The sequence below is a fragment of the Pongo abelii genome, chromosome 4, assembly GCF_028885655.2.
Source record: "Pongo abelii isolate AG06213 chromosome 4, NHGRI_mPonAbe1-v2.0_pri, whole genome shotgun sequence".
Lineage (NCBI taxonomy): Eukaryota > Metazoa > Chordata > Mammalia > Primates > Hominidae > Pongo > Pongo abelii.
Window position 1 is genome coordinate 33,890,583 of NC_071989.2, and position 15,096 is coordinate 33,905,678.

The window sequence follows — 15,096 nt, forward strand, 5'->3', positions numbered from 1 at the left end:
AATCCAGAATTCTTGAATACCCTGTAAATAAGGTGGTTAAAAAAAAAAACACAAGTTTAGCCTCACACTACACAGCAGGCACAAACATTAAAAATAAATAAATAAATCCCTTCCAGAACTTGCTCTATAGTATTTGTTCCTTTATCAAAATGCTTTGAATAAAAACCAAAAAAAAAAAAAGGATATGTTCGTTGAATGAGATCACGGAGTTATTTATGGCAGATATTGTTGACTGCCTATCAACAGCTTCCCCTCCCATTTTCCCTTCATGGTTTGGGTCAGAGCAGGCAGCCATGTGCTCAGGAAAGGTGAGCCTCTCTCCTATTTCCAAAATATAAGCCATGATTGGTGCATGCCATGATTATTCTAGCTGCATTTGGCAGTGGACTTAAATGTGGAAATATAACTAATATATAAGGAAAGTATATTAGGGTTTCTGGAGAAGACTTTTACCCCCAAAGTCTTCTTGGGGGTAGTAGGTTAGGCCCACTTTGTATACCTTCCTATATTTATATAAAACTGCAGTGAAATAGTGATGTCTGTAACCACTGAAACCATCTTGGCACTGTAAGCATTTCATCTGAGAACAAAAGCTAATATGTTGAGGCTGGCAAAACAGAGGGGTGGAAAGGGCTGACCTGGGCCCTTGATCACATCACTGAGGCACTGAATTATCTGTAGTACCTCTAACTCCAAGCTAATGTAAGATAATAAAAAGCCCATTTTGAGTACTGACGTTTATGATCATCCTCCCTTATTCCTTCCTTCTAGTTCAAGACTGAGCTTCATTTTCCTTTCAGTTATGGAACAGCCAAGTTTGTCCTGCTAGGCCACAGATCTGTCCAATTTCTTTATCTTCTGATTGAAACCTCTGTGCTAGAGCTCGCTGCCTTGCAGACTCCCTGGGCTACACCAAGTGTGTCTTTTAATCTTCCCTTAGTTGCAAACACCCCCTTAGTTCCCCTATGCTTAGTTACTAACCTGCATCAGCTATAGCCAGGGTGCTATCCTCTCACTCAGTGCTCCCTATTTTCTCTCCTTTTCCCTTCGCTCTTCCAGACTACAGCTTCTCTTGTTTCTGCCTTCACTTCCAGAAAGCAAGAGTTCTCTGCAAGTCCACACTGTCACCTCAGCGCAAATATTTAAAAACTGAAGATCACACATTTTCTACATACACCAAAATCAACCACTCTTTTCCAATCTCCCAGGGTTGTGTTCCCTCTTCTTCCGGCAAATGAGCACCTTTTGTAAAGAATATTTTAATGAAAACAACAATGACAAATTCAGTTTTGCCCAAGGCCACCCTGCCTTCACGAGAGAGACTCTGTGGTGACAGTGTCCAAGACTTCCTTGTATCCACTGAAGTGCTTAACAGTACATTTATCAGTGCTCAATAACCATTTCCTGAGTGATTTCTGAAAATGTAGCCCCAATTAATTTATTTCAATAAAAGAAAAAAAGATCATGAAAAAAACATTTGGTTAGTTGGAAGATATTTGGTTATTTTGCCTAAATAAAATTATGGATTCAAGGGTATTTCAACAATGATTTCAAACTGACATGTTGAAACTATGAGGACCTTAATTACACCATCTCATACTTGTACAGTGTTTAATGACTTACAAACAGGCTTTGCTTTGATTACCTCATCCAAGCATCCATTATGTGATATGTTACTTTTAGATATATCGTTTGTACAATGATGTTAGTAAATAATTTGAGAGACAGCATATGATCAGAGGTCACTCATAAGCGCATATTTCAAGTATAAGTTGATCTGAAGCTTAAAAAAAGAAAATAAAAATGTAAAATAAACTCTCCAGGACAGAATCCAATGTGTTAGTAAAACCAGATCTAGGACACTGTGTTTATTTCTCAATGCTATGTTGTAAAAGAAACACTGTCAAAACAATGTATCCAGACAAAGGCAACCAAGATGCTGTCTGGAAATTATCTCAAATGATGAAGGAGAGAACAGAGAACATTTAACCTATAAGAGGACAAATTGCAGGGATGACACAGACATCTTTACCTTCAAAGGTTGTCAAGTGCAAAGGCAGCAGGATTCTTCCCACCATGCTTTTGAGGGCCAATAAGTGGAAGTTAAAAGGAAAGGAATCAACGTAACAATATCAAGAATTTTCTAATACCCATCTCTACCACTGCTCACCAACCCTCTAGGGCAGAGGTCCCTAATCCCCAAGCCATAGACCAGTACCGGTCCATGGACTATTGGAAACCAGGCCATACAGCAGGAGGCAAGTGGCAGGTCAGCAAACATTAAGACCTGAACTCTGCTTCCTGCCAGATCAGCAGAGGCATTAGATCCTCATAGGAGTATGAACCCTGTAATGAACTGATCATGCAGGGATCTAGGTTGTGTACTCCTTATGAGAATCAAATGATAAATGTAATGGACTTGAATCATCCCAAAACCAACCCCACCACCACCACTGGTGCGTGGAAAAATTGTCTTCCACAAAACAAGTCACTGGTGCCAAAAAGGTTGTGGACCACTGTTCTAGGCTCTTCAATGTAAAGAAATTCTCTAAAAACTAAACTAATGATACTCTGGCTTGCATGGAGATTAAAAATCTCTGAAGAGTTTCCAGTGCTCTGCCTCTGGAATTCTGTTAGAGGGAGTCCTATATTGGCAAGATGAACCAGATAACCTCTAGAAATCCTTCCAGCATGCTCTGAGAGCAATCCAGGAATCATTGATTAATCCCACTCAATTTAGTTTTGTAACTAATCTTTTCTTTCCAAGTAGCAAGATAATTAAATCTATAGTTTGCTAAAAATAAAGGTAAACAAATGAAATCTAACCTAGAATGATTGGCATTGAGCATTCCCAGCACCTAGAACACTACCAGGCACAGAGTAGGAGCCCCATAAATATGTGTGGTCTAATGAATGATATAACTATCTAAAAGTTAAGTGATTCCTACAGGTTTTCAAACACTTTGACACACATTAGTTCTTTGGAACTTTCAGCAACAACCTTGTAAAGTAGGCTAGACAAATTGGTAGACCCATTTTATATACCCTGTTTTGTTTCCCTCCCTCAGGAATGCTTTTTAATGCTTTAGGTTTCATCATAGGTTGTTATAAGAAAACTCCATCTAAGGATATCTTATGTAAAACCAGAGTTAAAACCATAACTGCCCATCATGCCCCTCATATAAGAAACATGATAAATTCCTCCTCAGTTAATGCCAGGAGAAAGTCAGCCTTGCCATACTGATTTGCTTGTTCTGTTCTGTCCTTGCTCTGCCTGCTCTCTCTTCTTTCTATCCTTCCTTCCTTCCTCCCTTTCGTTTTGCTTTTTAATTTAAATTCTTTTATTTTATATTTTAAGTTCTGGAATACATGTGCAGGATGTGCACATTTGTTACATAGGTAAACATGTGCCATGGTGGTTTGCTGCATCTATCAACCCATCACCTAGGTATTAAGCCCAGCATGCATTAGCTATTTGTCATGATGCTCTCCCTCCCCCTAGTCTCCCACCACCACAGGCCCCAGTGTGTGTTGTTCCACTCCCTAGGTCCATGTGTTCTCATTGTTCATCTCCCACTTGTAAGTGAGAACATGCGGTGTTTGGTTTTCTGTTCCTGCATTAGTTTGCTGAGGATAATGGCTTCCAGCTCCATCCATGTCCCTGCAAAGAACCTTATCTCATTCCTTTTTATGGATGTATAGTATTCCATGGTGTATATGTACCACATTGTCTTTATTCAGTCTATTATTGATGGGGATTTGTGATGATTCCGTGTCTTTGCTATTGTGAATAGTGCTTCAATGAATATATGCGTGCATGTATCTTTATAAAAGAATGATTTGTATTCCTTTTGGTATATATCTGGTAATGGGATTGCTGGGTTAAATGGTATTTCTGGTTCTAGATCTTTGAGGAATCGCCATACTGACTTCCACAGTGGTTGAACTAATTTACATTCTCACCAACTGTGTAAAAGCATTCCTATTTCTCCGCAATGTTGCCAGCATCTGTTGTTTCTCGACATTTTGGTAATTGCCATTCTGACTGGCATGACTTCCTCCCTTTCTTTCTTCTTTCCTTCATTTCTTTCTTCTTTCCTTCCTTCTGTTTCTTTTCTACACAAGATAATAGGGGCTGTATAAACAAACATGGTTCCTTCTTTGCCCTAGAAGTCGCTAAGAAATTCAATCAACCTTTTGCTTCTAACTTTGACATCCCAAGTTCCTCACACAAAACTCTGCAACTCTGTAACTAATCAAGACTTATAAATTTGTTTTTGATAAGCAATGTACCTTTGGCTTGATACATGAAACAGTTAAAAGTACAGTTGTTGAGAACAGAGCTACAAGCACTCCCAACAAATCTCCCTCAAAAATCCCCCACTGCAAGCTTAAAAAGTTGATATAATAAAGGTAGAGAGTAGAATAATAAATACTAGAGGCTGGGAAGGGAGAGGGGCTGAAGAGAGGTAAGTTAATCAATACAAACAGTCAGATAAAAGGTATAAGTTCTATTGTTTGACAACAAAGTGTTGTCTGTGACTGTAGTAAACAGTAGAGTGGCTATAGTAAACAACAGTGTATTATAGATATACAATGTATTATGTATTTCAAAGTATCTAGAAGAGAGGACTAGAACTGTTCCCAACATGTAGAAATAATACTCAAAGTAATGGATAACTCAGATACTGTGACTATTCTACACATGTAGCAAGATATCACCTGTACCCCATAAATATGGAAAACATCATGTATCAATTTAAAAAATAAAAAGAAAAGAAAATTAAGCAAAAAAAAAAACCCAATCCCTTACCCCCAATGGCATTAGATCCCCTATTATTCCAGCGATTGTCATTTGAAAACCACTGCTCTATAACATTTTTTAAAATTTTAGCTGTCTCATTTTGTGTTTTTATTATAAACCATATGAAAATGTTTTTGATATTAGGCACATGAAAAGTGTATCCATTTCCATACATTTTACACATAAGAAAATGGAAACAGTAAGACAGTAACAGTAGGTAGCAAGTAGGTGGAGTCAAGATTAGAACCCAAAATTGATTTTAGACTCAAGTAGTATCTAGGTTAACCTTTCTTAGCTACAATTTACACACATATGAAAATGATTACCATAATTATCTATCTTGCCACAGTGCTTTGAGGATTAAATGAAATAAAGTGTGTAAATAGTGCTACACAGTACTTGACACATAATAGTTACTTACTCTTATCTCCATTACTTATTTTGACTCCTACCACTCTGGTCTGGTCAACATGTTATGTTAACAAAAAATTTTAGAAAAAAAAAAGAAGGAGATGTTAAGTCTGGACCCCAGGAAACATGGGGACAGCTGGCAGTACTGACAAGCAACTGCAGGATGAGACTGGCCAAAGAGTTGGTTAACCTGAGACTTGTCAGTGATGCTGAAACAAAGGTACGATTGTCAAAGTTTGCTAGCAAAAGAAAATGAGTCCTCATAAAATGCTGAAAATGAGACACAGAGTCAGACCAAAACAAGGATTTAAAGATTTTGCACTAACCCCATCACCATCAAATCCAATAGATGGGGCAGGTTTTGACTTTCCGAGCCCGTCCCAACCATTTCACTTTCAAGGAAACACATTAAATTGCATGAATGTGAAGAATTACAACTTCAACAGAGCCACTGGAAAATAACGTTAAAGAGCATTTATTGGCCCAGCCCAGCAAATCTGTCCTCCAGCTCCTCTGTCAGACCCCTCCAACAGGAAAGCTTTTAAAGTAATATTTTAGCTCTACCACTGACATCTCCCTATAAACTAATGTGATGTTTGGCACAGAAGGGTGTTTATTTAGGTGTGTGATGGTTCTGGCTGTTAGCTTGGAGAGAAAAGTTATTTCTCTCCCTCCCTTCAGAGACCATCCAAGTACTTGTTTGACAAAGTGAACACCCATTACACACAAAAGGGGGGCTGGGCCAGACTTCTGCAAAACTAAGTAGGTGAATTTGTTCCTGACACTTCCCTCCCACCCTTTCTGGCTGTGAATCCCATCCCCTACCCCGAGTTGTCCCCCTGTAAAATCCAGGTTATCTACCCTGGACTCATTTTGCCAAGATTTTACTGTTATCTAATTATCAGCGGATGCCCTTTCTTTCTTTCTCCCATCCTTTCAAACAAGTTTTAGCTGATAAGTATTCTCAAGAACATTTAAATTTTAATTGATGCTTAATTAAGAATGTTGAAAGGTCTTCAGAACTTAAACGAATGAAACCCAACTGACAGAATTTGAGGTTCTATGATGGCTGTGAGGGAGATGTTTTTGGGCTCAAAGAAGTTAATCCGTCATCCCATAAAAGTGACTATCTACTATCCCTATATTCAAGGCTAACCTGAGAGGAGATGGCCATTTCCCTAGAGGCACCTAGGAGAAGGAAATTATATAACAAATTAATATATGTTACCTATCGAACTATACTCTCTCTCTATAGTAGTATACAGTATAAATAGATTGATGATAGAGTGTGTGTGTGTGTGTGTGTGTGTGTGTGTGTGTGTGTGTATACAAAGTTTCATGCATATCCAGGCCTGATAAGTTTTCTTTAAAAATTCAGGGGATTTATTTTGAAGTCATTCAACCTTTGCAAATGTTTCCATAATTATATTTTGGCTGACTGCAGAATTATTCTGCACTAACAGGCTGCTCTCTGCACTAATAGCTCATTTCCAACAGGAATCTTCTAGGGTAGTATAGTTAGACAGCCAAATGACGTCCAGAGAGCAGCTACTTAAATTGCCATAAATCCAATTCATATAGATGAGTTTCTAGAAATAGCAAGTCACTGACTCCATGCTGGTCACCCTTCTCTTTATCATGAAAAGTGTAGGATACCCTAGAAGTCACAGACACAGGCAAAATACATCAGGGATAATTTCAACATTTAATATAAGTTCAAATTTTTTAAGTCCAGCAAAATATATGCCTTGGTGTAGAAAGACAGTGAGATAATAGGGAGAATTGGAAAGAATGAAAGCAAAGACAGAATATGAAGAGGAAAGTATATCAGGCACTTAGATGAATAACAAAAAATAAAAAAAAAAGAAAGATGGAATCCGAACTCTTCATCTGTAACTATCAGAAGAAGTTGGTGGTGGAATATTTTCTTTAAGCCTTAAAGTGAAGGCTCTGAGGCCAGAACATCTATGGAATTGGACAAAAGGCTAATAATTCAGAGCCTTATGATTGCCAACATCTCCCCTCCCCTCCCCTCCCTCCTCAGCACCAGCAAAGAGCAATACATTAAGAAAGTGTTTAGACTGTCAGGAAATATGATTAATTTTTTTTTACTCTGCTGTAAAAGCCTGCTACACACTGGAACATAAGCAAATGCTTTCCTCAAAACCGAGTCTGAGTGGAACCTTTGCACTAGTTTAACGCCCATCAAGGGATAGCCTTGTCTCTCCATGGATACAGGGAATACAATCCATGTTACAAGAAAGATTTTGACCTTTCTATATTCCCCTTTCCCTTCAGAACCCATTGGAATCTCACTCAAAACTAGAAAGCCTCACAATGGAAAATTAACACAAATAAATAGTCCATGTACTTACAGGACCAAAATGGGATAAAGAAATATGAAATCCTGGAGGTAAGTATACACCCATGAAGTTGTATATATACACCCATGAAGCTGTATACATTGAATACACACAGCTTTTTGTATGCCAGTCATACCATAATAAAGTGATTTAACTAAAAAAGAAAGAAACCTGAAAGCCTGGATTATCTAAGAACTGAGCTTTGTGGGATGGAAACAAAGCTGGATGTAGTAATCAGCTCAGAACAAATGAGGCTACATTTCATGCTCTGTTTTTCCATCCATCAAACTGATTGAGTCCAACAGTCACCAGGATACAAATGATCATTAATGAACTAAGAAAAGAAAGGTAGGGCTTGGAGCTACATGCCAGAAATGAGAATCAGATGTTTGTTAATTTAGTGTGAAGTGTAGATGGTAAAGTGATTATTACTAAGTAGTGATATAATTGTTTACTTAAGGTGAAAGGTCACACCTCAGTTTGTAATTTTACCAGGAATAGAACTGTCAAGAAAAAGCTATTTTTCTTATGAAGGACAAAAGACAGATAGTAGTATAAATCATTGCATAATGTAAATTCTGAACTGATATTCCAAATTATATTATTTGGATCTTCTGAATTCACCAAACAACTGATAATGTTTGAAAAATCGAAATACAATATAAATGGATTGGTAATTAAATCTAAGCAACATCTCCCAACGTCTTTTGCAAACCTTAAAGTCCTTATTTCCAGTTCATATGGTACAGTCTGCAGTTAGTTCAATGATAATTTTCTTATTGTTTTCCTGTGAGGTCAAATTGCATGGGATACAAATGATGTAGGGGTTGTGTTTTCTTGCTGTAATTTGGTTTATTACTTTATTCTTGGAATGGAAATTGGATATAGGAGGCTCTTACCTGAAGGTTTTCTAGGGCAGGCAAAATTTATGGTAGTGTTACCTTTGTAGTGGCTGTTCTGTAATTTTTGAAAACAGGGAACATCTGGAAGAAATGTGAGTCCTTGGGGGACTTCACTGTCAACTGCAGTGCCCTGAACACAGCAAATGGATGGATATGTGTGCCCTGTGATCTGAGTGATTATTAAGATGTAGGTTTATTTCTAAAATGTAATGGATGGAACTTGTTCTATTAGGGGCTATTGTTGCTCTTCTATAATGCCTATTAGATGGATGGCAGTTGATCAAGACTCCTGATACCTCAGTTACTTTTGGAGGAAGAAAAAAAGAAAATTACTAACCATCAGATCTGAGTAGTTTAATAACCGAAAGAAGAAAATAGCACCCCAAGGGTCAAGAAAAAAAGTGTGTTTGCTCTATCCATTCTCTAGTCAACAATAAGTAGATATTTTATTATACATTTGGCAAAAAAAAAAAAAACCAAGACTATTACTGATCAGATTCTGGGGATAATAAACATCTTATTCATCCTAACTGGCTAACATAATATCCTGTTACCCATACTGAAGTTATTAAGATAAGAAAATACTTAATTTTCCTCCAACAAACCCAGGCCCCAATAACTGCTCTTTCTTCTTAACTTCTGTAATATCTACTATACTGCAAGAGTCGTTTGGCATATATACAGGACACCATCTGTGTGTGTGTGTGTGTGTAAGTGTGTGTGTATATATATATACACACACATATATACACAGTCATATATATACAGTCATATATATATATATATACACACACACATATATATGTATATATATGGTCCTCTCACCTGTTAAAAGATAGCACAAGACACCTATGTAAACCTACTACTTTTGAAGTTTCCAAAAATGAAGATACAGAACAAGTCTTCCCTACTCTTGGAATCCTGAGAACCTCAAGGGGAATTTCTTGTGTCCTCTGCCCAACCCCAACCCCATTGGGAGGCTAAAAGCCATGCACATGACTATGTCTAATTCTACTCTTCCTCTTCAAATGCTCCTTTCCGGTACCAGTTCAAAGAGTCTTTTACCTAGTCTGGAAACAGGATAAGAAACTTGCTCAGTCTGCTGGCATTTTCTTCTCAAATCATCTGTCTTACTCTTTGAAGCTAGAAGTTGCAAATTTGGCATGTGGGGTTTGCAACACAAAAGCAACAGGTGTCCAAGGTATAACTGCCAAATGGGCAGTTAACTCACTTGGGTTACTAAACTCGGAGGATGAAAAGAGCCCATTAATTAAACTTCACATTTCATCACACAACAGATATTTGTGTATTCACTGTCAACTGCAGTGCCCTGAACACAGTGAATGTCCAAGAAAAGTCTGTGATTCATGATTAATGGAAATATTTTAGGCATATTTTATATTAAACTTGATAATGGAGTGTTGTGATTATTAATCTTTCCCACTAAAATACTGCTACCTGCAGAGGGGCATGAATGGTTTTCACAGCAAGGGAAACAGTCCTTTAAAGCCTTCTGTTTTATTTTTTAAATATCTACTTTGACCTTTGTGATAACCAGAAGTATGAGTGGCCCACAGTAGCTTTTCTATCAACTATTCTAGCAGAGATTTGACTATATTTCCAAATTGAACCTCCATGTATCTAACTCTACACGCAAAAGCAAACAGCCCTCCTAGGGTCTGAAAGGGGAATTCTGTCCCTCTATTAGCACCAAATCAAGACAAGCAATCTCTTGGTACCTTTGGTATACCAATTTCCAATTCTCTAACCCCACCCTCATCACTATCCCCAACAATCTAACAAAAACATTGAACCACATGTATAATCGTTCAGTTCTTCATACATGGGCAGAAAAAAAATTCACCAGCCCCAGAAATATACAAATCAACTTTTCCTTCACAAATATAAAAAATGAATGAAAACAACAGTGCCTTTATAGCTATCCAATAAAATATCTATCAAAGACAAATCTATTTTTATAAAACCTGGGTCAATGTTCTAAACTGAAATACAGCTCACCAATATAAAAATTCCTTTCTGCATCCATAGAAACAGACATTCAGTACTCATCTAAGGCCAACAGATAACATATGGTAAATGCATGAGAGAAACCACTAATTTCTTGCCAGCCACCTGGTAGACCCTCATAAATACTTTTTTGTTGTTGTTAAAAGATTGTTTTATTCTGAGGTAATCTCCATAGAGTGATATATGCCACAGAGGGCAATTTTTTAAATGTTAAATTAAAGAAGACTCACGAATCAGGAAATTTTGGTACTCTATGTAGAGAAAAGTATGTATATACACAAGTTTGTGTAGAGATAACTTTTTAAGATTACAGACCCTTTGCTGTTATTTACATACATTATTTGATTTAACCATAGGCAACATGGGCTGAGGCTCAGAACTTAGCATGAAGCACCCACAGGGATTATGCTTCATCATCTAGGTGATTGCTGTGTTCTTGCAGAACCCTTCCTATGGGCTATAGCTATGTAGAGTGAACAAAATTAAATGTATATCAATCTTTGTTATTTTTGCTTTTAATTAGCTCCAAAAATATGCACAGTGTTTTAAGGATTTTTATAGGTAAAACACCACCAATTTTCTCACTAAATGACTCAGAATGAGAACTTCTACAAATACCATACCTTCATTTTCTAGATAAAAAACTTTGACATATCATTACTGCTTTTTAGATGTACGAAGATGTTATTATATTTAATAAAATACACTTTCACTATAAAGCTTTACTACACTCATAACAGTTGTTTTCCACAATAAATTTTCTTAGATACTAAAAGTAAAACTAGTATTGTGTATATGTGTGAAAGGAGGTCAGGGGATCGGGGCTGGGGTGATGGCATGACATTTTGTCAGTTAACAATGGTCCTCATACTCAAAGAGATTTCAAATCATTGCTGTGTGATTCATGGACACTCAGCATTTTTGGTGGCACATCTTCTATAGTATACAATAACATCAGATATAATATCAGCAATCTGCATCATGAGTAACAACTAGTGCACGAATAAGACAGCCAGCAGAATATGAAAAGGATTCAACCTGAGCAAATAACAAAATAAACATTTACACTTAAACAATGCTTACTTCTCTTTTTAAGCATTACATGAATTGTAAGACACTGAAATAGACTAGTGAAGGAAACTCTGACACAATCTCTTCCACTGGAGATTTAATAAGAGATTTAATAAGAGAACAAATGAGAGGCTAGGTTGGGTGGGGCGCTGGGCAGTCATGCCTGGTGAATTTGAATGTGTTAGATGGTATTTTAAGGTTGCTTACAGCTGACGGTTAATAAAAAATACAAGCCAATCATTCCTTATTCTTAATGGACTATTGGTTTCATATTAACTTTACTAAATTGTGAATTTCAAGTAAAGATTTTAATGAGAAATCTTTGATTTCTGAAAAAATGATGTGCTGTGTTCACTCAAGTACTTCCAAAGTGGAGAAAATATTGGCACAGAAATATAAGGGCTTCTTTCCACTGGATATGCGAAGCAAGAAGAGCCATCAAAGACCTTCTGAAGATAAGATTCAATTTCTGTGGAGTAAAATTTATTTCACTAACACAATAGCTGCACAGGGAAGAGTCTTTAGTAGTTAAAAATCAATAACAAAACAAAACAAAATAGATTCTTCTTTTTCATACCACATGTATAAAGGTCTACAAATGCTGAGGCTTGGAGAAGGTACTAGAATTAGAAAATTCGCCAGCTTTTCCTGTTCGATTCTGTGTATTTCACTTGATCAATCCCTTCTTGTTTACAAAGCCCCTCAACAAGAGCCCATTCTGTAATAGACACTATAGTTAATGTTACCCTCTACATTTTCACTATCTCTTATCCTCTTTATGGTGAGGCATGAGTCCAGCCCTCCTTGGTTAAAGACAGAAGCCATGTTAAAAAAGAGATCAGTACCCACTGGTCAACTTTCTCTCCTAACACAACTAGGTACAATCTTTTTCTATAAACTGGGCAGGAATAACACATGGCTGTAATCAAAAGACGTACATGGAACTCTTAAAAGACTTAAATGGACTTTTTTTTTTTTTTTTTTTTGGAGATGGAGTCTCACTCTGTTGCTCAGGCTGGAGTGCAGCGGTGTGATACCTCAGCTCACTGCAACCTCCACCTCCTGAATTCAAGCAATTCTCCTGCCTCAGCTTCCCAAGTAGCTGGGATTACAGGTGCATGCCACCATGCCCAGCTAATTTTTGTATTTTTAGTAGAGACGGGTTTCACCATGTTTGCCAGGCTGGTCTTGAAGTCCTGACCTCAGGTGATCCACCCGCCTCGGCCTCCCAAGGTGCTGGGATTACAGGCATGAGCCACCGTGCCCGGCCCCTTAAATGGACTTTAAATGTGAAACACAGATCATTATGTTTCTCTAGCAGTGTCTAGAGAAGAGGTTACTCAAACTAGCCAGACAGTTGACATCTTTGTCAGTGCAAAATCGAAGTAATGGTTAACAACACTCTACAGCTGTTCCTAGGTATCTGTCGGGGTTGGCTGCAGGACTCCCTGCAGATATCAAAATCTGCAAATGCTCAAGTCCCTTACACAAAATGGCACAGTATTTGCATATAACCTGTGCACATCCTCCTGTGTACTTTAAATCATTTCTAGACTACTTATAACACCTAACACAATGTAAATGCTATGTAAATGTTGTTATGCTGTATTGGTTTTTAAAACTTGTATTATTTGTATTGTTGTATTGTTATTTTTATTGTTTTGAAAAAATATTTTCTATCCATGACTGGTTGAATCAATGGATGCTGTACTGAATAGCTGTGCTACTTTCAAAGCCAATGCATTTAAGCATTACTCAGAACTGCTTTTACAGGAAAGGTGGCTTGTTCAAACTTCTGCTGGCCATATTACACTGGCTTAAACAGCATTTTCAGGCACAGTTCATGACTATGATCAGTTTTAAGGACACAAAATATAAAATGCATAGCCAAATAATGAGAATGAGAAAATGAGACTATGAGAAAAAATTAAGTACACAATCAGCAATCTTCCCTTAGTTTTCCTTATCTTTACATGAAGGTCAAGGAAACATTAGTTTTTGGATCTCTTTGCCATGTATTTTTTTTGTAGGAAAGACTCTGTCATCTATAATCCCTGCTATCATTATTCTGATTTCATCACTTAGAGGGGCATATTGAATGAGTGACTGTTCATCCATCTGCTTGAACTGAATCCAAGCCCTGTCCTACATACACTTGGAAGCTTTTTGAATGATACCCACCATGTATTACTATATGTTCTTAGTGCAAAGCCAGTCATTATCAAAGTAACCCTTGCACAATACTGCCTCTTTCCCACATTTGCCATCTAATACATGTTTTAACAGGACAGGGTTCACATCTTGAGAGAACAGGAATAATCCCTCTTTTCAACTATCCAGTTTTCTTCTTAAGTAAAACAGGGAAAAACTCACGGATGAGTTGCCTCTCTAACTCTCATTTTTACATTTCTCTGATGTGAAGTTGATATTTAATATCTCATACACCTGGGAAGTAAACATTGTTTGCCATTGAACTAAAGAGTGTTCCATGATTTTGTTATGCCTATGACAAGGCTCTGATACTAAAGCTAATGCACATTAAGCAATGGTTTAACTTTCTGGTTACTTGCATCATAACCCAGGTTTATTATTTTTGGCCCTAGTTAAAAAGAAGGGGGAAAAATCCTTAGAACACATAATCTGGGAAGTTTCATGTCATTTGAAGACTGGAGGCCAGGATACAAGAGTGATTTGATTGTGAAAAATAAAGTTTAAACAAATGAATTCATCCACATGTGACCAAAAAAAAAGCACAAGGGAAATGCAGAGTACCCATGCACCTTTTATGAACTGCCCATGCCTGTGAGGGTGAGCAGGAGCGAGAAGGAGCGGTAGAAATACTAAAAGTATGTGTTCCTACTAATGTAAATAGTGTTTATGACCCTATTCATAATCCTTTAAAGATAGTTGTTAGCACTAGGCACCAAGTCAGGTTCTAGCCAGGGCCTGGCAGTAGAATAACTCTAACAGTTAATAAAATACATAGTGAGAACAGGATGTGAATTTATGCCTCCTGAGAATTACTGTATTCACAAATGACCATTTCAGCACAGCCGTTTTTGGCCACCTCTTGGGAAAGAAAGCACTTTGAGACTAGTTGGAAACAGGAAGAAGGGCAATATGCCACCTTCCAGGTAACTGGCAAACTGTCTCGGGAAAACAGAAAAACTTTGAAAAAACAGATTTCCTAGGGCCAGAAGGTAATGTGAAAATGGAAGGCAAAAAAGAAGAGGAAAAAAAAAGACCAACTGGGAGTTTTAGGTTGTAACATAAAGTGTATAAACTAAGCAGACCCAAAAGAACAATATGGATGAGAAAATCTTATTCATGAATGAGCAAAATCATAAACTCTTTCCTGTATCATTTAAAGGCCCTGGAGGTGAAAGAAAGGGAAGAACCATGAGTCTTTACATTTCCTTGCAGTGTATATACTTCTGGGTGGATTCTTTCAGGTATAATCCCTAAGAACTCATACAGTCCAGAGCTGTTTAGTAAAAAGGTAAAAACAGCAAATGTT